The 22,032-nt window shown below is 39.6% G+C and overlaps 2 long non-coding RNA genes across 3 annotated transcripts in view; one reads left to right on the top strand and one right to left on the bottom strand.

Annotated features, from left to right (window-relative positions):
• Positions 1–32: 32 nt before the first annotated feature.
• Positions 33–22,032, bottom strand: part of LOC143684117 (uncharacterized) — a 41,150-nt gene continuing 19,150 nt past the window's right edge. Inside the window, exons 2-3 of one of the 2 annotated variants that reach the window (XR_013175850.1) lie at positions 11,406–11,576; positions 33–275 (exon numbers count right to left, since the gene is read on the bottom strand). This is a non-coding gene — a long non-coding RNA (uncharacterized LOC143684117). The other variant, XR_013175849.1, reaches the window with a different exon arrangement.
• On the top strand, positions 2,172–12,866 carry LOC143684118 (uncharacterized). Its single transcript, XR_013175851.1, has 3 exons — positions 2,172–2,270; positions 2,547–2,595; positions 12,741–12,866. It is a non-coding gene; the product is annotated as an uncharacterized LOC143684118 (long non-coding RNA).

The raw sequence follows: 22,032 nt of genomic DNA, 5'->3' as shown, positions 1-22,032 counted from the left end.
CACATCAATATTAAAGGTGAAAATCCATGACCAACACAATGGATGCAGAAAAGGCATTTGACAAGGCAAAATTTATCATCCTTCCTTGATGAAAACACTTCAAAGGGAAAGAATAGAAGGAAACTTCCTCGGTATGACAAAGGGAATATGAGCAAAGCACACAGTTAACATCATACTCAATGGGGACAAACTGAAAGCTTTACCTCTAAGATCAGGAACAAGACAAAGATGTCCACTGTCACAACTGCTATTCAACATTGTGCTGGATATTATAGCTGGAGCAATTAGGGAAGAAAAAGAAACAGAATGCATCTAAATTATAAAGGAAGATATAAAACATCTATTGCTTGCAGATGACATCATGTTGTATGTATGTACTGAAAAATCTACAGTAATGCTACTAGAGTCAACAAGTGAATACAGCAAGGAGGCAGGATAGAAAATAAACATGCAAAAATCAGTAGTGTTTTTATGCCCCAGCCATGAGCAATCAGGGAGAGATCAAGAAAAAAAATCAATTTACAGTAGTGACCAAGAGAATCAAATATTTAGGAATAAATAAAAGCCCTTTATGCATAAAACAACAAAACATTGCTAAAAGAAATAGAAGAAGACCTAAGAAATTGAAGGACATACCATTTTCATGGATTGGAAGACCAAAATATCATTAAGATGTCAATTTACCAAAAATGATTTTTATAGATTCAGTGCAATATTAGTTAAAATCCCAACAACTTATTTTACAGAAATAGAAAAACCCATAATAAAATTTATCTGCAAGAGCATTGTGCCTTGAATAGTCCCTCATGAAAAAGAAAAATGACATGGATGGGAGGTCTCACACTACCTGGCTTTAAAGTATATTACAAAACTTCAGTGGTCAAAACTGCACGTTGCTGGTATAAAGATGTACAGACCAATGGAACTGAATTGAGCATTCAGAGGTGGACCTTCCATCTATTACATGCAAAAGTTATCTCATAGATAACAACAGTTATCTAGATCTCATATCTCATACAAAAATTAACTCAAAATGAATCAAAGACCTAACCATTAGAGCAAAGTCCATAAAACATTTAGAAGAAATGATAGGGAAATAGCTTAAGGAACTTGTGATAGGGGGAGGTTTCCAAGACCTTTTACCCAATGTCCAAGCAATGAAAGAAGAAACAGATATAAGGGATCATTTCAAAACTGAATACTTTTCAGCATCAAAGGACTGTGTCAGGAAAGGAAAAAGGCAGCCTATGCAAGGAGAGATTTTATTTGGAAACCACTTATCAGAAAAGGGTCCAATATCTATAATAGACAAAAAGATCCCACAACCCAACAATAAAAAGTCAAAGAACCTAATGTAAAAATGGACAAAAGACATGGATAAACACTTTTCCAAAGAGGAAACACAAATAGCTCAAAAACATAAAAATCACTAGCGATTAGGGAAATGTAAATCAAAATCATGATGAGATATCATTCAAACCTATAAAAGAGGCCATTGCTGAAAAAAAAAAAACAAAGAGAGCCACAGCTATTGAAGAGGATGTGGAGAAACAGTTACAGTCATTCACTATTGATGGGAATGCAGAAATGGCTCAAAGACTATGGAAAGGAGTTTAGTGATTCTTCAAGAAGCTAAGGACAGAATTGTCGTGTCATGCAACAATCCCATTACTAGGTATACATCCAGAGGAAATGAAAGCAGTGACATGAAGGGACATTTGTTTTCTGATGTTTACATTAGTATTATTTGTGACTGCCAAGAAATGGAAACCACCCAAATGTCCATCAACATGTGGATAAACAAACTGTGGTATATGCATTTGATGAAATATTATGCAGCTGTAATACAATATAAAGTCATGAAGCATGGAACATAGAAAATGAGTCTTGAGGACATTATGTTGAGTGACACTGACCAGAAAGAAAATGACAAATAATGTACTGACAAATAACTCATTGTTAATATTAATTAACTCTAATTAGCAAATTCTGAGTGTTAAAGCCGAGGATGCAGGTTATTGGGAGATAAAAAGAGGTAGACATTTGGCATTTGATGCTTAAGGAGTACAGAATGTACAGCCAGGTTGATTGTAAAGATACAGAAATATACATCATTATACCATGTCATAGTTGCTCAATATTATACAAACAAAGCTAAGTGTACATACAGTTGAAAGAAGAAAGCTAGGGGCATGTAGGACACCAGAAGGAAAGATAGAGGATAAAAACCGGGACTGTAAAACACAGCAAAATCTAGAGTGGACAATTATGTAAGAAAGTATTTAAACTTCCATATTCAATGTGTTATTTACCTAACACATTGCAGGTATTAAGAATGGGATGATTTACGGAAAATAGAATTAATGGAAACTAGGGTCTGTGGTTAACAGTAACATTGCTGTGTTCTTTCATGAATTGTAACAAATGCAATATACCAGAGCTAAATGTCAATAACAGGGAGATATAATTTAGGGGTATAGGATTGTTGTTGTTGTTGTTTCTCTTTCACTTTTTCTTTTTTTCTCTTCTCCTCTTTTTCTTTGCAGAAGAAATGGAAATGTAATCATATAGATTGTGGTGGGAATGCATAAACAGGTGACTATGCCAGGAACCATTTATTGTACACTTAGGATGGATTGCATGGTATGTGAGTAAAAGTGTTTAAAAAACAAACAGAAGAAAACAAGTGATGGAGAAGATATGAAGAGAGAGAGATACATATTCACTGTTGGCAGGGAAGTAGAAGGGAGCAGCTGCTCTGGAAGACAGCATGGTGGTTCCACAGGAGGCTAGGTGTATGGCTGCCACATGATCCTGCAACCCTGTTACTAGACACAGACTTGGAATAACGGAAAGCAGGGACATAAATAGGCATTTGCACACTGATTTTTATGGTGACATTATCCACAATTTGCAATGGGTGGAGGTGGCTTAAAGACACATCAACTGATGAACAAAAGGGCAAAATGTGTATATATGCAATTGAATATTGCAGGTATACCTTCATATTGAAGTTATGAAGTCATGTGGCATGCAAAGGTGAATGAACCTTGAGGATATTACTTTGAGTGAAATAAGCCAGAAACAAAAGGACAAATAATGTATGGTCTCATTAATAGAAATGAACTATAATGAGCAAACTGATAATTGAATTTGAGATCATTGGTTATCAGAGGATAGTAAGTAGGCAAAGTATGGGCATCAGTGATTAAGAAGCACATTTTAAAATAAGATTCATTGCATTGGTTCCTAGATTGATCTCTCCTCTCTCTTCTGGTTTTGATGTTTTCAGCTGCTCTCTCTCTCTCTCTCTCTCTCCATCCCATTTATAGAACACTCCAATAAAATAATAAAGACCCACCCTGGGACAAGCCTTTACTGAAGCAACCAAATCAAAATGTCCTACTTATAATAGTTTACCCCCACAGAAATGGATTACTTTTAAGAACATGATTTTTCCTATGGCATATTTCATTCTTAACCACCACAGTCTCGCTGTCTGAAATTAGCACAATTTGTGTCCCTTGGCTGGAAGACTAGCTCCTAAAATGTATTTTATTTTCTGCTTTTGGTTCAAAAAAAAAACTGTGTCTAGAGTCTTTGAAAGTCAGAATGTATTTAGTTGTGTCCTCCCATACTTTCAAAAAAACTTTTTATTATACTAACATATACAAAACCTTAAATTTCCCATTTTAACCACTTTGAAAGTGGTTACACTTTCAAAAAGCACAAAAAAACAAAGTGTACAACTCAGGGTTGTTAACTATATTTCCAATATTGTGCTAACATCAACATCCATTCCCCAAATTTTTCATTACTTCAAAAAGAAATTTTGTACCTGTTAAAGCAATAAGCTAATCTTTTAACTTTGATTTTTCCAGGAGAGTGTGACTGATCCATTTTAATTTCTTTCATTTTGCCCAAAGCATATACATTTCTCTCCATTTTAATTTCTACTTTTATTTCCATTATATGTTTTTTACCATGCCAACCATACTGCATATTGATTTTCTGTTCACTGTTATTCTATTCTTTAGACAATTGCCTTTAATATTTCATCTTTCTCTTCTACATTTTGGCAGTATTTGTTTTTGTTTTCATCACTTTTATCCTAAACAGAGATTGCCTATTTACAAAATGTACTAGATTGTTTATAGTGTGGGTTTTAAACAAGTCATTTTACTTTTATCTTTCACTTTCAACTTCTTCAACTCAATATCATTGATTCATGCATATTTTTGTATTTAAGTTTCCTGTCTTCCTTAGGCATTATATTCATGCTCCAAAAACAATAACTTTTTATGGGGTTCTGGAGATTCCAAATGATTCTGTGGAAGTGTCCCATCCAGGAGTATGGTGTTTCTTTGATTTTTTCAGCTGCCTCTTCATATTATCTCCTCAGCCTGTGTCCATGCCACACAAAGGTCCCAGGTTATTTTGTTTGTTTGTTGCTGTTTATTCTCAGAGTGGGACACGGTCTGTCTGGAATTGCTGTCTGTTACAAAGTGGTGGTGTCCTCTGAGAGCCGACTCTTTCTCCTGTACAACGACAGAATCCTCCTATAGAATACAGAGTAGGTTAAGGTATATGAACATAGGTTATTTGAATAATCCATTCCCTGTGCCTAACAGACACCTTTATATTGTGACTATCGATTCTGCTTCCCCATTTCTTATATGTTTTAAACAGAGTCCCTCAAAAGCTGTTCTTCCTGTTGAGGTCTTAGAGGATTTCCTGGGTTCTTCTTCATCCTTGCATCTAGTACATTCTCATTGAGATTATGTCTCCCAAAATGAAAGAAACTGTTGACAGCCTAGGGTCCTTCTGCTCTTTGTGTTTAAAGTTACTATAACATTTAGCAGTTGAATGATCTTCAGATGTTTGCTTTGGATCTCTTAATGACTTGGCAGACAATGGAAATAAATATTTTTAAATCTTTTATTCATATTTTCCAATTCTTTAAAAACAATTTAGTTGGAGAGACTGATTTGGAGTCTGGTAGAAAAATTCCATTACCATTCAGAACTACAGAGATCTATTTAAAATTTGCCCTTGAAATACAGCAGTGACATCATCTGTAACAGAGGCTCAGGGCTAAAGTGTACATGGAGAGGTCAGCTGAGGCATTTCTCGGTCTGAACCATTAGAAATACCATTAATATTGACTCTGTTCAGAGAAGCAGATTTCATTCTTCCTCTTAAAGTGATTCTTTCCAGGATCTCACAATGGTTATAGGATAGACTGCCTCTTTGATTTATAATCTAATTTGAGTAATTTCCCTCTTGTATCTAGGGAGAAAGACTTTCTCCTAATCTGTTGTCTAGGGCCATTTCATATACTCAAGTCTCTACTTGGTAAATCTCAAATCATTCTTTCTTCCTCTAGGTCAAGGAGCAAAGTTTCATTTGCTTTATCTCATAGGGGCTGCTGCCCAAACTTTTCATCAAACCTGATTGTTTTCATCTGAAATAACTCCATTTTAACAATGCCTGGATTTTCAAGAAGGATTAGAATACTACAGGAATGTGCTAGTCTCTTTTTGACATAGTGTGCTGCACAAAGAATGAGTCAAATGAGTACGATGGTTTCCATTTCTCAAAACCAAAAGGTAGTTGTATATTGTTGTCCATTTTGTACATAGTTCATATCATCTGTGTCTGCACAAGAAGCAGCAGAGGGAAACCACTCAGACTTGGATAAGCCTTAGGTCAAGAACCAACAGGTGTTCACTTGAAATCAAATCATGGCAGGCACCCACCCAATCACAAGGAAAGGTGGCAAGGAAGGTATCAACTCAAAGTAAAGGAAGACAGTACTACTAGAGGTAAAGAGAAATTATCCAACATGAGGAAAATGAATCTTATATATGCAGAAAATGATGTGGGAAATTTTCCTGAATGAGAAGCAAAGCCTAACTTGCAAATCAAGGGATGCAGTGTAGACAAGGAAAATTGTCAGCAAATGATTGCACGGAGTCAGAAGTGGTCTTGTTATTGAACTTTTATATTTAAGAAAGAGCTTTTCAGGCATCTGGCAGAAAAAGCATAACTCTTATGAAGGAAAATCATAAATTGAACTATCAATATTTAACCCAAGAAGTCAGCACATCTAAGTTTAAAACTTACTGAGGCTTATGATTGATTATTTTTTGGCATGGGCAGGCACTGGTTAGTGAAACCAGGTCTCTAGTATTCCAGCATGGCAGGTGACAAGTCTGCCACTGAGCCACCTTTGCACTGCCCCCAAAAACAAACTTTCTGAGGAAACTGCATCCTAATACTATTGTTCTCAATCAACCTTTCATTCTAGTGTGAATACAATGAGCACACATTTAGAAGCATTATGATAAAATTGCTGAGAACTATAAATCACATGTTCCAGCTTAAAAACATAATTCTGGATTATGAAAATGTTCATTAAGACAAATGTCCCAGAAATAAAATAGCAGAGGGAAAAACAGGAAAGATTAAGGAATGTCGCAGACAGCCCCTGTGTGCCCAAGCCATTTCCTCTTGCAGCAGGCAGGCTGCTCACTTCTCCTTGCAAATTTTAACTACCTCTTTAAAATTCTCCAAATTCCTCTGAGCAGTTGGACCTACATGTGAACAGAATGCTTGCCTCAGGAACAGGAAAAATTGCAGATAGGCAAGGTTAGACAAACTCCTGTGAAGAAACCCCTCCCCTAATCACTCATCCACTTCTGTATAACCAGCTTTGTGCCTTTCCCAATTTAAATCAGCCAATCATTTCCTTCCAACACCTCCTCCATTTCATACCTGTCTTTAATGTGCCATCCTGACTATAAAATCTTCTGTAAACATTGGTTAAGGGCTCAGACTTTCGAGGTGACTTGGCTGGGCCCCATGCACACATACAAATACAATCTTGCTTCCAGAAGCTCCAGAGCCTCAATCCCAATTCCTCTGATGTTTGCACCAACATTTCTCAGGGCTTATACAGGATCAAGAGCTGGTGACATTATCATCTCTCTGTCCCATGACAGCAAACATTCCCAGACCAAGAGACTTGATGGAATGCAGTGCCAGCACTGGGGACTTCCCCATCTTTCAGAATCCCAACCTCCCCTCCCCAGCTGGGGCACTCATCACTGCCAGAGCAGTGATGGATCCAGGACAGCTTCAGGAATCAGATCCCTGGGAGTGCCACCCATCTGGCTGCTAAGCACTGGACAGCATCAGGTTATCAGCCCACTCGTAGAAGGCCTGAGTGGAAGGGTGGCCTGATCAACCCCCAAGACTCTCCAAACTATGGTCTCCATCTGGAGGAGCGAGGCAAATGGAAGTCTTCAGACTGGGTTTTGGGAAGGGCAGTGTAGGAGGAATGTCAATGGATTGTGCTTGACTATGTGAGTGAATGGAAGTCCTGGGCCACAGGAGCTGAGCTCCAGGCTGCAAGGGAGTTCAGATTCTGCAAGTTTGTGGCAATCCTCATATAGTTAAGGGTGAGCAACCCCAAAAGGGGGGCTGGCCAGGGGTTTATACTGGATGACCAAAGCCAGGAGGTGCCCAACATCCCTGATAGGGGAGTGGCCAGGCTGAACAAAGCACTAAATTATCTAAAATCCCTTTGTGTTTGTCTGTAAACCCTTCCCCTAACCATTGGCTCTGCCAGATTTGGAGGTGGGGAATATAATAAAACACCATTTTGGTGCATGATGTCAAACTTTATGAAGGCTTTTACTGATGACTGGGGAGTCCCTGGATCAACTCAGGAAGTTCTGTATGCTAGAATGACCCACCTTTGAGGTAGATTGGCTGTCTGAGGGAACTTTCGAGTTAGAAAATGTTAAAGGCAGTTTGTAGATAATGTCAGGGATGTCTGGACAGACAGATCAGTTTCCCTACATTGTCACCTGGCTGGAGGTCACAAAGAAGAAGCCAGGGTGGATTAAGACTTGCATTGATGGGTGGTTCCAGGTGTTTCTCACCCAAGTGGTGGAGAAGTCCTGCAAACAACCAGGCAGCAAGGCCAAGGTCGTGGTTTTATCCAGTGCACATGCAGAAGAAAACCCCTGCCTTACTTCACACCCCCAATACCTGTGGCCCTGCCGAGCATCTCCACAACAACCCAATTCCCTCAGCAGCCCAGAAGCGTCACCTGAGGCTCTGCTAGGTCCAGCCATCCCTGGAGTTCCTGAGCCATGGCAGCTGTGGCCCAGCCAGGTGGTGCCACCCCATCCCTGGCCACACCCTTAATGCCTCTGAGAGAAACCCAAGGACTTCCTTGTCAATGTGTGGGGAGACTTTCAGGAAGGGAGAATAAACTTCACATATATTCCCTTCACTTCTACCAACCTGCTAACCTGGAAGAATCATACATGGTCCTATACTGAGAGGCCTCAGGTAATGATCAATCTGTTCTAGTCCATTGTCCAGACTCACCAGCCCACCTGGCCTGACCGCAACCAGCTGCTTGTAACTCTCCTCAGCACTGAGTACTGTTGGCACATGGTAGCAGCAGCATGGAGGCACCTGGAGGGAAGCACTCCTGATGGCACCTTAGACCCAACCCAATATGTCACCCACAGTTTTCTGGGAGATGACCCAGAGTGGGACACAAACACTGATGCGGGGCTGTAGTCCCTTCAATGGTTCTGCAAGGCCCTGCTCCAGGGCCTGCAGAAAGGCAGCCAAGAAACCACCAACATGACCAAGGTCAAAGACTTCTTGCAGAAGTCAGATGAGCCCCCGAGCAAGTTCCTTGGGTGATTGATGGAAACCTGCCAATACACACAATTTGATACTGAGGCCCCAGAGAGTCAAATGTTGGTAAATGCCACCTTTCTGGGGCAAGCAGCCTCTGACATTCTGCATAAGCTCCAGAAACTAGATGGATTTGCAGGCATGAATACAAGCCAGCTGATAGAGGTGGCCATGAGGGTATTCATCAGTCATGACCAAGTGGGGACCAAGGAAAAGAAAAAGAAATTCTGGGAAAAGACTCAGATGATTACTGCTGCCTTTGAGCACTGAGACCAAGGGCCCAGGTCAAAAACAACCCAATTGGCCTGAGCACCCCTGAGGCAAACCAAGTATTGTTTCTGCGAAGAGGAGGGGCATTGGAAGAACAAGTGCCCCAATAAAGCCATTCCATTAACAGGCAGAGGAAAGCAGGATACCAGCCCTAGGCCTCATCCGGATCCTGACACCATCACTTTGTCTGTCAATGAGCTCTCTGACTAGGACAGACTGGGTTCCATATTTTTAGACCCTCAGGAGCCCATGGTCAGAGTAAAATTAGGGAGCTGAACGATGGACTTCATGGTGGATACCAGTGCTGAACACTAATAACCCAGCCCCTGGGGGATGCTCACCCATTTCCTGGCTGAGCAATACACATAGTGGGTGTCACAGGAAAGTGCAGAAGAAACTATTCCTGAAGGCCAGACAGTGCAGCGCTGGGGGTCACTTAGGATGGCACCAGTTCCTGTCATGCCAGAGTGCCTGCTGCCACTACTGGGATGGGACCTTCTCAGGAAACTGCATGCCCAAATTACTTTTGGTCTCAAAGGAAAAGCCTTTTTAAAAATTGATGGCCCACAAAAGATCCTACTCCTAACCATACCAGCTGGTGAAGATTGGTGGCTGCATGAGGAATCTAAAGTGGGTGGGGAGGTCTGCCCTAGCCTGCCATTCCTGGGCAGAAATCAAATGTCTGAGCTGAGCACAAGCTTCTAGGCCTAGCTGTACACTGCCTCCAGTGGTAATGGCCCTGAATCCCATGGTACACCCTGTGGCAGTGCAACAGTAGCCAATCCTTCAGAAGGCCCTCAAGGGAATTCAAGGCCACTTGGCATGGCTGGAATCCCAGCAAATTACCTGGTCCTGCAACTCCTCTGGGAACACCCTGCAGCTACCCATGAAGAAAGCTCAAATGGGAATTTTGCCTGGTACAAAACTTGTTGGCAGTCAATGGAAATACAGAAGCCATCCACCCAATGGTTCCTAACCCATATACCCCCCAGTCTGGTCCCAGGGGAAGCCAAATGGTTCTCATGCTTGGACTTGAAGGACACCTTCTCCTGCACCCAGGTAGCCCCAGTCAGCTGGGAAATATTCACCTTTGAATGGGAAAGGCCTTCTGTGGGAACTTGTGTGCTCAGGAAGGTGAGTACTCCATGAGGGTGCAGACCAGACAGTGTGGGAAGGGGATGAAAATGTCAGCCAAACTACACCTTATAAAATCCTTAATCTGACCAGGTATGGAGCAATGTAAATACCGCCAGTCCTCAGCAAGCCCCGGCCAGATTTTACTGGCTATGTGGGAAAATGGCCTACAAATGGCTGCTTGCTGGGTGGACAGGGTCCTGCACAATTGGGACCATTTGCCCAGCTTTCTTCTTGGTCCCCCTCTTCTGGGGTAGCCAGATTGGGTGCCCCCCTGTGGGCACTCATCAGAGAAAAATGGAGAGTGGCAGACAACATCCAAATAGGGAGTTGGGAAGATAATTAGCGGCCCCTGGAATGAATAATCCACTATTACAGGCCTGCCACCTGGGCTCAGGATGAGTTGTGGGGATATTGAACCCCCATTTACATGGTCAACCATATCATCCATCTCCAAGCCGTTCTGAACTAATAACTAATAGAACCTCATGGGCACTAGAAGCCCTAGCCAATAACCAGGACAAAATCTGGGCAGCCATTTACAAAACTGACTGGCCCTAGACTATCAGTGGATGAAGGAGGCACCTGTGAGAAATTCAACTGAACTGACTGTTGCCTCCAAATAGATGAACAGGGAAAAGCTACTAGAGAAATAACCAATGAAATGAGAAAGCTAGCCCATGTCCCCACACAAACATGGAAAGGCTGGATGATGGTTCTCTATGTTCAAAGGGCTCAGATCCCTAATTGCTAGTGTCCCAGGCTTGCTAGGCATAAGCCTCTTCGTCCCATGCCTCCTGCCACTCTTAATAAGTAGCTTATAATGCTCAGTCAAAGCCCTAATAGAAAAGCAGACCTTGGCAAAAATCCTGGCAATATGGAAACACCAATATCAGCCCCTACAACTAGAAGAAAATGAGGTATAAATGATGCAACTGTACACTAGCATGAACAAGCATCAAAGTGGGGAATGTAACAGGCAACCCCCGTTTGCCCAAGTCATTTCCCCTTGTAGCAGGCAGGTCCTTCATGCCCCCTTGCACATTTAAACTACCTCCTCTTTAAAAGTCCCCAAATTCCTCCGGGCAGTCAGAACTACATGCAAACAGGATGCTTACCCTGAGAACAGGTAAAACTGCATGTTGGCAAGGTAAGACAAATTCCTGTAAAGAAACACCTCCCCTAAGCACTCATCAACTTTTCTAAACCCAGCTTGTGCCCTTCCCAATTGAAATCAGCCAATCATTTTCTTCGAACACCATCAGTTCGTACCTTACCTTTAAAAGATCTTGTAACCTTTTGTTCAAGGCTCAGACTTTTGAGGTGACTCAGCTGGACCCCATGAACATGGACAAGTTAAATCTTGCTTCCTGAAGCTCTGGAGTCTCGGTTCCAATTTCTTCAGGATTCCACATAACGTTCCTGGAAGCTCTTGCAGCACTTCGCTCCTGGTTTCACACAACAGAATATATAAATCAATTTGGATAGAATTGACATCATAAATATTTTTAGTCTTCCACTCCATGTACCCATTATGACTTTGTTTATTTAGGTCTTCCATGATATCTTTTACCAAATTATTATAGTTTTGTGTGTATACGTGTTTTGTATCCTTAATTAAATTTATTCCTAAATATTTCATTCTTTTGGTTGCTATTGTAAATGGAATTTTTTTCTTGAGTCCTTCCTCAGTTTGCTGATCACTGATATATAGATACAGTACTGATTTTTGGACATTGCTCTTTTATTCTGCAACTTTGTTGTACTTATTTATTAGCTCAGGAGTTTTGACATATATTATCATGTCATTTGCACAGTGAGTTTTACTTCTTCCTTTCCAATTTGGATGCTTTCATTTATTTTCCTTGTCTAATTGCTCTGCCCAGAGCTTCCAGAAAAATGATGAATAATAATGGTGACAGTGGGCATCCTTGTCTTATTCCTGACTTTAGAGGGAAAGCTTTCAGTCTTTCCCCATTGAAGATGATGTTGGTTGTGGGTTTTTCATATATTCCCTTTATCATGTTGAGGAAGTTCCCAACTATTCCTATCCTTTAAAGTGTTTTCAGCAAGAAATGATGTTAAATTTTGTCAAATGCTTTTTCTGTATCAATTGAGATGATCATGTGGTTTCTCTGCTTTGATTTGTTGGTATGGTGTTTTATGATAATTGATTTTCTTATGTTGAGGCAGCCGTGCACGCACTGAAGAAATGCCACTTGCCCATGGTGTGTAATTTTTCTAATATGCTGCTGGCATATTAGAAAACTGATTTTCTAATATTAGGCAACTGATTCTTTCCCTGAACAGATAAGAGCACAAGGAGCATGGACATGACCAGGGGACAGATGTAGCATCCTCTGGGTTTGTCTGGTGAGGGTAAATGTTAATCCCACAGGAGACTAACTTTGTGTTGGTGAATCTCCCAAGAATATACCGCTACAATGAACTCACATGTTCCTTCACCTGCTTTGGTGGAAGGAAATGCACTAATTGAGACTGTAATGTTGAACATACATTTACCTCTTTTCTTATCAGCAGAATCAGAACTACTGATGATAGTCTAGAGCTTTGAGCTCTGCACTAAGACCTTGACTACACTTTCTTAACAGGATTGTGCCACATTCAGGGATCCGATGTCTAACTCCATCACATGTTCATCTGCCTGCATGAGACTCCACTGTTACTTTGGATTGAAAGAAGTCAGCAGCTTTGCTGACTATTAAAGAATTGGTATGAGAAACATCTGCCATCTTTTCTTTCTGAAGTTTTCTTTTCTACTATGGTATTTTATTCACATGTTCTGCTGCACAGTGCTGCCTTTCACTTCCTCATTTCAGTAGCTCTTGTCACCCAAAAGTTCCAAGGTTTTCTGTGATTTCTACATTACTGACTAGTATCAATGAACTCTTTCTGCTGTTCATCTGGTTGTCACTGCTCTGTGACATTAGGAATATCATTCCTAATCATCAAAGTGTTTGGCTCGATATTTCAAACCTCTTTATTTAGCTGTTCCAAGGGTAGAGAAGGTAAATGTGGGTGTAACAGCAGGTGACCTAAGTCTGTAGGTGCCAGAGATGCAGGAGAGGGGCAGGCCAGAGCAGCCTCCTCAGGAGGGTCAACATGTATGTCATTTAGAAGTAGACAAATGACATTAGTGGAGGAAAAGCCCCCACACTGTGCTCAGATTCTACTGTCCTTATCAAGACCTGTGCCCCTGACATTTACACCCACCCTTGCAGCCAGTCCCCAGCTGAGTTTCTGATGTCATAAGGTGACATCATCCTGGTTTCTATCCCATGTAACTCCACAGCCTCAGTCCCTGAAGGGAGGCCCTGACCACCCAGAGTCCTCCCCTTTTCTATCCCATTGACTCTCATCCCTTTCAAGTTTGGAGAGCCGAGTTTTTTAATGAATTTTCTAAGGCTCTGGCATGGTGACTTCTCCAGGATAACACTGTCAGGTTGGAATACAGCAGCTCTCAGTGTAATGGTTTTTGGCAGAACCCAAGGTGGAGAGAACAACAAGGTACACAAAAGACCAGTAGTGCTCTGATAAAGCTCTGGAGGTTACTGTGACCCACCTGAAATGCTTTAGGCTTCACCTCTCTAAAGCCCTACCCTATGCATGCTGTGATTTCTATGGTGATGGAAACAAACCTCAACCACACAGCCAGAAACCATTGGAGAACACCCCCAGGTAAGCCTTATGATATATATAGAGAGAGCTAGTACATGTTGACAATGTGCCTTTGCCAGCTGACAGAGGTGTTGCCAGATGGTATCAGCCTTTCTTGAGTGAAGGTAACCTGTGTTGTTGCCTTAATTTGGACATTTTCATGGCCTTAGAACTGTAAACTTGCAACTTAATTCCATTTTTAAAAGTCATTCTTTTACTGACATTCCAGTGGCTTTAACTAATAGATTTTGTTACCAGAGAAGTGGGGTGATGGAGCAGTTTGTAAATACCAACATGTTTGAATATCTTTTTAAAATGGATAAAGGGAAGATTATGGAATAGTTGCAAGGACCTTGATGGAGAAGGCCTAGAATGCTTTGAAGAGACTGCTGGTAGAAATGTGGACTCTAAGGATACTTCTGATATGGCCTTAGACTGAAATGAAGCATGTATTATTTTAAAATGTAAGGAAAGTGATCTTTGTTTTACAGTAGTAAAGATTCTGGTAAAACTGACTACTGGTTTTTGGCAGAAGGCAGATTTTCAAAGCCACAGACTTGAGTATTTAGTAGAAGAGACTTCCAAATTAAATGTGGAAAGTGTAGGCTTACAGCTTATATTATAGCTTAAATGTGATAGGAAAGAAATAAGCTGAAAAATGAAAACTTGAGTACCAAAGAACAAGAAACTGATGGCCTGGAAAATTTTGGGTGTCCAGAAAGGGAGATCACAGAGAATAGGGCCCCATATGTTGGATTTAACTATACATGGAACAAGTCAGCCATTTCAGAAAAAGCCAGGATTGAAGATGGCGTTACCTAGGAAGAATTCGTGGAAAACCCTATTGTCAGATGGTTCTGATGCCTGTCTCTTGCAAACAGACCCAACAAGTGTGTTGTGGGATCTGTATAAATGGCACCACTGCCAGTCTGGACTAAAAGGGTTAAGGGACAGATTGGAGGAAAAATAGCTTCAAAGGCAGAACATGGAAGCTAAGGTTTGATGCTAATAAACCTCAGATAAGGAGAGCAGACTTATCCATGCCCTTGGAGATTGTGAGTTTTCCCCTAAAGCAGAAGGCTGGCCGCCTACTTTGTTCAGGAAAAGTTGTGCCATCTCAGGTTTTGGAGAGGTGGGGCATATTCCTTGGGGATTGGGAAGAGCCTGGATTCCAACCCATAGTTCTGGAGGAGTTGAGCATAAGCCTCAGTGCTGAGAGAGCGCCCAGGCTCTGCCTCCATAATTGGAGAGGGTGGAGCATAGAAAAAGGTGGTCTCACCAGTGTCCCACCAGGTTGCATTTGGAGAGTACCAGGCCACTGCACAAGCCTTTGGAAAGTGTGGGGCTACTGCTTTCCAAAACTCTGGAAATAAATGACATTCATACTTGGAGATCTAATGTAGTTTTCCTACAGATTTTTAGAACTGTTTGGGTCAGGTGAGCCCTGTTTTCCTACCAATTTCTTCCTACTGAAATGGGACTATGTATCCAATGAGTGTCCCTCCTTTATACATTGGCAGCAGGTAATTTGTTCTGAGTTTTACCAGAGCAGAGCCAGAGGAGAATTGTGCCTTAGGACAGACCATGTCTATAACTTGATTTGATGACATTCTGTGTTGTTTCTATGTTGTATTGTATTTATATTATTACTGCAGTGGTTTAAAGGCTTTCAGATACTGTGATGGAATGACTGCTTTTTGTACATGGAAAGAACAGAATCCAGAGTGTGGAATGTGTTGGTTTGAAATTGTCATGCTAGAGAAGCCATGTTCTTCAATCCTCATTCCATATTGCTGGGCAGTGTCCTTTTCTATTGTTTCTATTGTTTCTATGGAGATGTGACCCACACAATTGTGAGGGGTAACTTTTGGTAAGGTGGTTTCCACGGAGATGTGTCTCCACCCATTCAAGATGGGTTGCTTACCAGAGTCCTTTAAGAGAATACCATTCTGGAAAAAGCTTTAGTGCTCAGAGAGCCCACACACTCAGAGATCTTTGGAGATGCTTAAGGAAAAAGACCCAGGGATGTTTTATGAAATGAGGAGAGAGAGCTAGCAGACATCGCCATGTGTCTTCCCAGCTGAGAGAGGAGTCCTAAAGCAAGAGATCCTAGCAGATACAGCCACATACATGCCTTCCCCGTTGACACAGGTGTTCTGGATGGTATCAGCCTTTCTTGAGTAAAGGAAACCTGTTGTTAGTGCCTTAATTTGTATATTTTATGGCCTTAGAACTGTAAAATTGCAACTTAATAAATTCCCTTTCTAAAGGCTGTTCCATTACTGCTATATTGAAATCTGCTAGTTTTAGCAATCTAAAACAGAAGGACATCTGTGGATTTAATTCTTGTGAATTTACTCATTTTTATCTCTTACTATGATAACTGAATTAATCTGTCCCCAGGATGTAAAAAATAAGTTAATTATAATTACAAAGCAAAGGAAATTTACTTTGAGAGACTGAACCCACTTCCTGTTCCCAAAGGGCTTTCCATCAAGGGATTTGAGAATAACAGATAAGACTTAAAACTATTGAAAAGTGATAGAAATGTAGTTTTTAGTATGCAGTTGCCCTTCACAACTGAAACATTCACCTCATTTACCTTCATGATCTAAAGTCACCAGGCACTAAAATGAGCTGGAGTACTGTGGTAGACTGAATTATGTACCCCATTTTAGATATTTTCTTAATTCTAATGTGGGTCCCTGTGGATCTAAACCATTTTAAATAGGCCCTTTAAAGATGTTATGTTTTAGTGAAGTTGTGACCAAATGAAGCAGGATGGACTTTAATCCAGATTACTGGAGGCCTTTAAAAGAGAAGAAACTTGAAGATATAACCAAAGAGATGATGCCACAGGGAGAAGCAGTAAGCCAGTTGGGACACAAAAAAGAAAGGATAGGACATCACCAAGTGGTGTGAGGCACAGAGATAAGCCATCAAACTTCAAGGACTGGAGCAAGCTAGGCCAGCACCAGTTGCTACAGACCCCAGGAGGAAGCGAGCTTCCTAGCCTTCAAAACCATGACATGATAAGTTCCCATTGTTCAAGCCAACTTCTAAGTAACTGGAAGAAGATTCAGAGATCTTGTGGAGATACAGGGTAAACTCTTGGACAGTTAGTTTGTGAGAGTTAACCAGGGAAGCAGAAGGCTGAGAGTCACCTTCCTGAGATTAAAACAAATTTAAAACTCTGACCTCAGGAATTTTTTTTCTAGGGAGCTAAATTTAATTGGGTTACTCTGTAGAGTAATTTATACATCAGGGCACTGTTGGTAATAATAAACCTGTCAGCCTGGCATTAGTGGTGGGTATGGTCAGATAAGTGATATTTGCCTCAATCTGTCATACCAGGGTGATTGTGGGATCACCCAGAGCTGTGCCTCCCTGAAATGAAGAAGAAAAGCTTGCCACTGTGGTTGGGCAGGAATGGAATTCACTAATATCACCCATCTGGTAATTTAATGATCACACAGTAAAATAAAATATGATAAACCTATAAAAACAAAGAACAATGGGCTACTAAGGTTTATATTCTGAATGTGCAGCAGTGAAAGGAGGTTTCATCTTTTCACACTGATACTACACAAAGGGAAAAGACTGATAAAAACTACCTGTCCGAGACTACCCTCCCACCATCTGAGGAATGATTCCAAATGGTCAGTATTTGAAGGACAGGAATTTTAAAAGATAAAAAGATAAAAATCATTAGTCAATAGCTGTACTGACTATTTCAATACCTGTATTGAAAAGAAACAACAGGAAAGATGTTTGAAGGGATTCAAAAGGCTGGATGTTTAACTATTTTTTTCCTGGAAGCCATCTTCCAAATACTCAGCCAAACAACAAAACCACATTAAGCAGAGGGGAATTAATATTCTATTGATGTTGGAGGTGCTGGTTTGAAATGATGTATGTACCCTAGAAAAGCCATGTTTTAATCTTGACCCCATTTGTAAAGGCAGCCATTTCTTCTAATCCCTATTCAGCATTGTATGTTTGAAGCTGTAATTAGATCATCTCCCTGGAGATGTGATGTAATCGAGAGTGGTTTTTAGGCTGGATTAGGTGACGACATGTCTCCACCCATTTGGGTGGGTCTTGATAAGTTTCTGAAGTCCTATAAAAGAGGAAACATTTTGGAGAATAAGAGATTCAGAGAGAGAGCAGAGCAGAATGACATAGCCACAAGAAGCAGAGGCCACCATCCAGTGACCTCTGGAGATGAAGAAGGAAAATGTCTCCTGGGGAGCTTCATGAAACAGGAAGCCAGGAGAAGAAGCTAGCAGATGACACTGTGTTTGCCATGGGCCCTTTCATATGAGAGAGGAACCCTGAACGTGTTCACCATGTGCCTTTCCAGATGAGAGAGAAACCATGACTCTGTTCACCATGTGCCTTCTCACTTGAAAGAGAAACCCTGAACTTCATCAGCCTTCTTGAACCAAGGTATCTCTCCCTAGATGCCTGTGAGTGAACATTTCTGTAGTCTTGGTGTAATTGGGACATTTTCTCAGCCTTAGAACTGTTAACTAGCAACACAGTAAATTCCCCTTTTAAAAAAGCCATTCCATTTCTGGTATATTGCCTTCTGCAAGCTAGCAGACTAGAACAGTGGGTTATATAATTCTTTTGATGAAATATTATTAGATAAAACATATTATTCAACACAGCTAGTAAAACTGGACAAAAAATTTGAAGAAGATGGAAATCCAAAAACATTAACCAGTATTCCAGATTGCTTATGCCCTGAGGGTGTTATTTCAGTAAGGAAACTGAGAATCAGAGCAATGTTTTGTCAACATCAATTTGGAAGGGAGATAAATACCAAAGTTTGTTAACAAGAGCAGGGAATGTGGTAACACATCCACTGCTTTTGGTTGGGAACCTAGCAGATGGCTTTCTTGGAATAATTTTCAACCAAATATTAAATACTCCATTTTTATTTTGGATTAGGGTATTCTTACATTACTGATGTACACAGGGCCCAGCAAAAGCAAACAAAAGACCTCTTTGAAGGACAATTACATCACCCTAGTTCTCATATTATTTTTTACAATTTTAAAATCTAATGTTCAAATTCATTTTAAGAAAAAGAGACCAAATAAACAAGGAGACATGACAATCTGAATGAGAGGCAGCAGCAACAGGCCTTAAGGCACACTAGAGATTGTACATAAAATACCTATGCTTCTTACATTCAAGAATTTAAGTGATACTAAAATTTTCAGAGTAAACTAGAAATCTTAAAAAGTGAGTAACAAAAAAATAACACAAAGGAAATGCTAAAACACAATAAAACATTTGAAAAATGAACTAAATGAATAAGAAAAACACATTAGGCAAAGAGGCAGACTTTATAATCTTATAATAAGATCAGGGCTGAAAAATATCTAAAATGAAGCCTGACGAGACAAATGAAGGAACTTGTGGAAGAGATAGTAACATGGCAGAGGGTAGGGTGAGAAGTCATAACATATATTTATTTGAGAGTGTCAGTAGATAACTACAAATAGAATAGAATAGAAGCAATATTTGCAGAGATGGTGTCTGTCTGGCCCAAAGTTAATTAAATACATAGACTCAAGAAACCCTAGAAAACTCAGAAGGAAAAAACTCAAAAGAAATTTATACCTTGACATATTTTAACAACTTCAGAAAAACTTAAAAGAAGCTATAAAGCAGAAATACAACTTTTAAATTAATAATAAATGAAAAACTGACATCTGTCACCAACAATGGAACACAGAAGGTGATGATATAGCTTTATAACAAAATTTAAAAATAGCCATCAACATAGATTTCTGTATAGAGAATGAAGTCCTTAAAGGTGAGGTTAAGTAAAAACATTTTCAAACAAATAAAAACCAATAACAAATTTAAAAGTTTTCTAGCAGCAAATTAATTCTAAAAAAATGTAAAGAAATGCTACTTAGGCAAAATAAAAACTATCCCAGAAAGAATTCGAAACAATCAGGTAGGATTTAAAAGCAATGAAAATTGTTAATTTATGCATAAATCCAAATGAATATTGAATATATAAAATAAAAACAATATTTCACAGCAATAACATCAATAAAATGTTTTAAAATTCCATAAAATAATAAATGCCATAAGGTAGATAAAGTTGAAATACTTAAAAATACATTATCTAGGAAAGTGATAAAAGATTAACTTTACATTTGATAAGACAGCAAAAATGTTGTCATTTCTCATGTAACCAATAAGAATAATAAAATAATGGAGCTCTTTAAAATTGAAATTAACAGATAAGAAAATTTGACCAAAAATTATCCATTGAAAAGAGGCATTCAGGAGAAAAATTAAAAAGAACATAGAAGATGGTGTACAAATAGAAGTCACCTATAAGAAAGAAAGTGCAACTCTAAAAGGATTTATATTAAATATAAATATCCCACTTACATAGTCAATATTATCCAGTGGATTTATAAGGAAAACCTTCTTCCTTTGAATTTTTAAGAAATTCACCGGAGACAAAAAACTTCAAGGTATATATTAGATATTCTAACCTGTTCCAATATGTCCATACTGTTTCCATATGCTATGGGAACAGGTAAAACAGTAAATTTTGTGTCATTACATTAAGAGCATATAAAATAACATTAAGGAAATGTCTAGAAATTGAGTCCTATTATAATCATAACATAGTTTAAATTTCCAGGAAATTTTAGAAATTTAAAACTTGAAAGCACCTAATAGTTATGGTTTTTGAAATAGTAAAAGAATGACAATATGTAAGAAACAAACTCAAATCAGGATTATGGATTTTTGTGCAACTGTCTCAGCAGTGGATAGAATAAGCAGAAAAATTATCAGCAAAGCTAATAGAGTATTTTATCATTATGAATAATAAATTTTATTTAATCTTTTCTATACAGGACACTGCAAACAATAGCAAACTACACAAAACCAAAATTAGGGACTCAAAAAGGCATTTGTGTACAATTACCCAAGGCAGCATTATTCACAATAGCCTACAGGTAGAAATAGCTTGAGTCCATCAAGATAAGTGGATACATACATACATACAGTGCAATAATATTCAGTGGTAAAACTGAAAATAGTTCAGGTATATTCATATAGATTTATGCATTTGGATGAACCTTGAAGACATGTTGAGTGAAATAAAGTAAACACAATAGACTGATATTTTAAGATTCCACTTGTATGAAATAGCAAGAATATGAAAATTTGCAGAAACAGAAAATAAATTACAGGTTACCAGCACTGAGTGTAGTGAGGATGTGGAGTTAATGTTTAATGGGTACAGAGTTTCTGTTTGGAATGATGGAAATGTTTTTGCCATAGATAGTGGTCAAGGTCATTGTCAATTATTCAAGAACTCCTTATTGTATGTTTGAAAGGGGTGAAAATGGAAAATTTTATATTGCATATATGTGTTATCATACACACGAAGATAAAAATACATCTCTTTCTGGCACTTAAACTTGCAGAGGTGAAGGGGGAGAATGAGACGGGTTAAGAGGCCAACACAGTCATAATGTCAAAGACTACAGCAGCTCTGACCAGGCAAGAAATAAGAAGGGGTCAGCTGTGCATGTGCGTGGAAGACGAGGCATAGGATTTGTTGGTGGAATGGAGATGAGTTGAAGAAAAAGACAGAAATCAAGAAGCACAGCAAATTCTGTCCTGAACACCTGTCCAGATACATGGGAAGGGAAAAAAATGAGGGGGGACAAGTTCAAGGAGGAGTCTAGCGTTTGGTTTTGGCACATTAGGTGTCCATATGCAGGGTTTGTGGAAGCAGCTGTGTGAATATGGACTGCATAGAAAAGATGTTGAGGGGTAGCTGCAGCTCCTTGTAAGTAAGTTTCCCCTAATAAATACGAAAGCAGAGATTGTCCTGGGGCTTAGTGCCTTTTCTCAGAATCTCAACAAGCACCATTGTGGGCCTATGCTCAAAATTTGACCACACGGTATTAAGGAAAATGAAGTCTTCATCTCTGAAAAGACAAAATGTAGAGCACCCAGGGCTTAGGCAGGAGTGGGCCAGACAACAGATGGAGTTGAAATGGAGGTACTGAGCCCAGAAAAGAGAAATGTCAGACTCTGAAAATGGTTTCCTTTGTAAGGAGAACATAGTTTATGGGTATGGTAGTGCTGTTTTCTTATTTTTAATAAAGAATGGTAAATTTAGTTCTTTAAACTAGCTCTGATCTAAAACTAATAATCGTAGATCATCAC

Source organism: Tamandua tetradactyla, chromosome 5 (genome assembly GCF_023851605.1).
Source record: "Tamandua tetradactyla isolate mTamTet1 chromosome 5, mTamTet1.pri, whole genome shotgun sequence".
NCBI lineage: Eukaryota > Metazoa > Chordata > Mammalia > Pilosa > Myrmecophagidae > Tamandua > Tamandua tetradactyla.
Note: the sequence above shows the minus strand (reverse complement) of the source record. Positions and strands in the feature narration are given on the sequence as shown.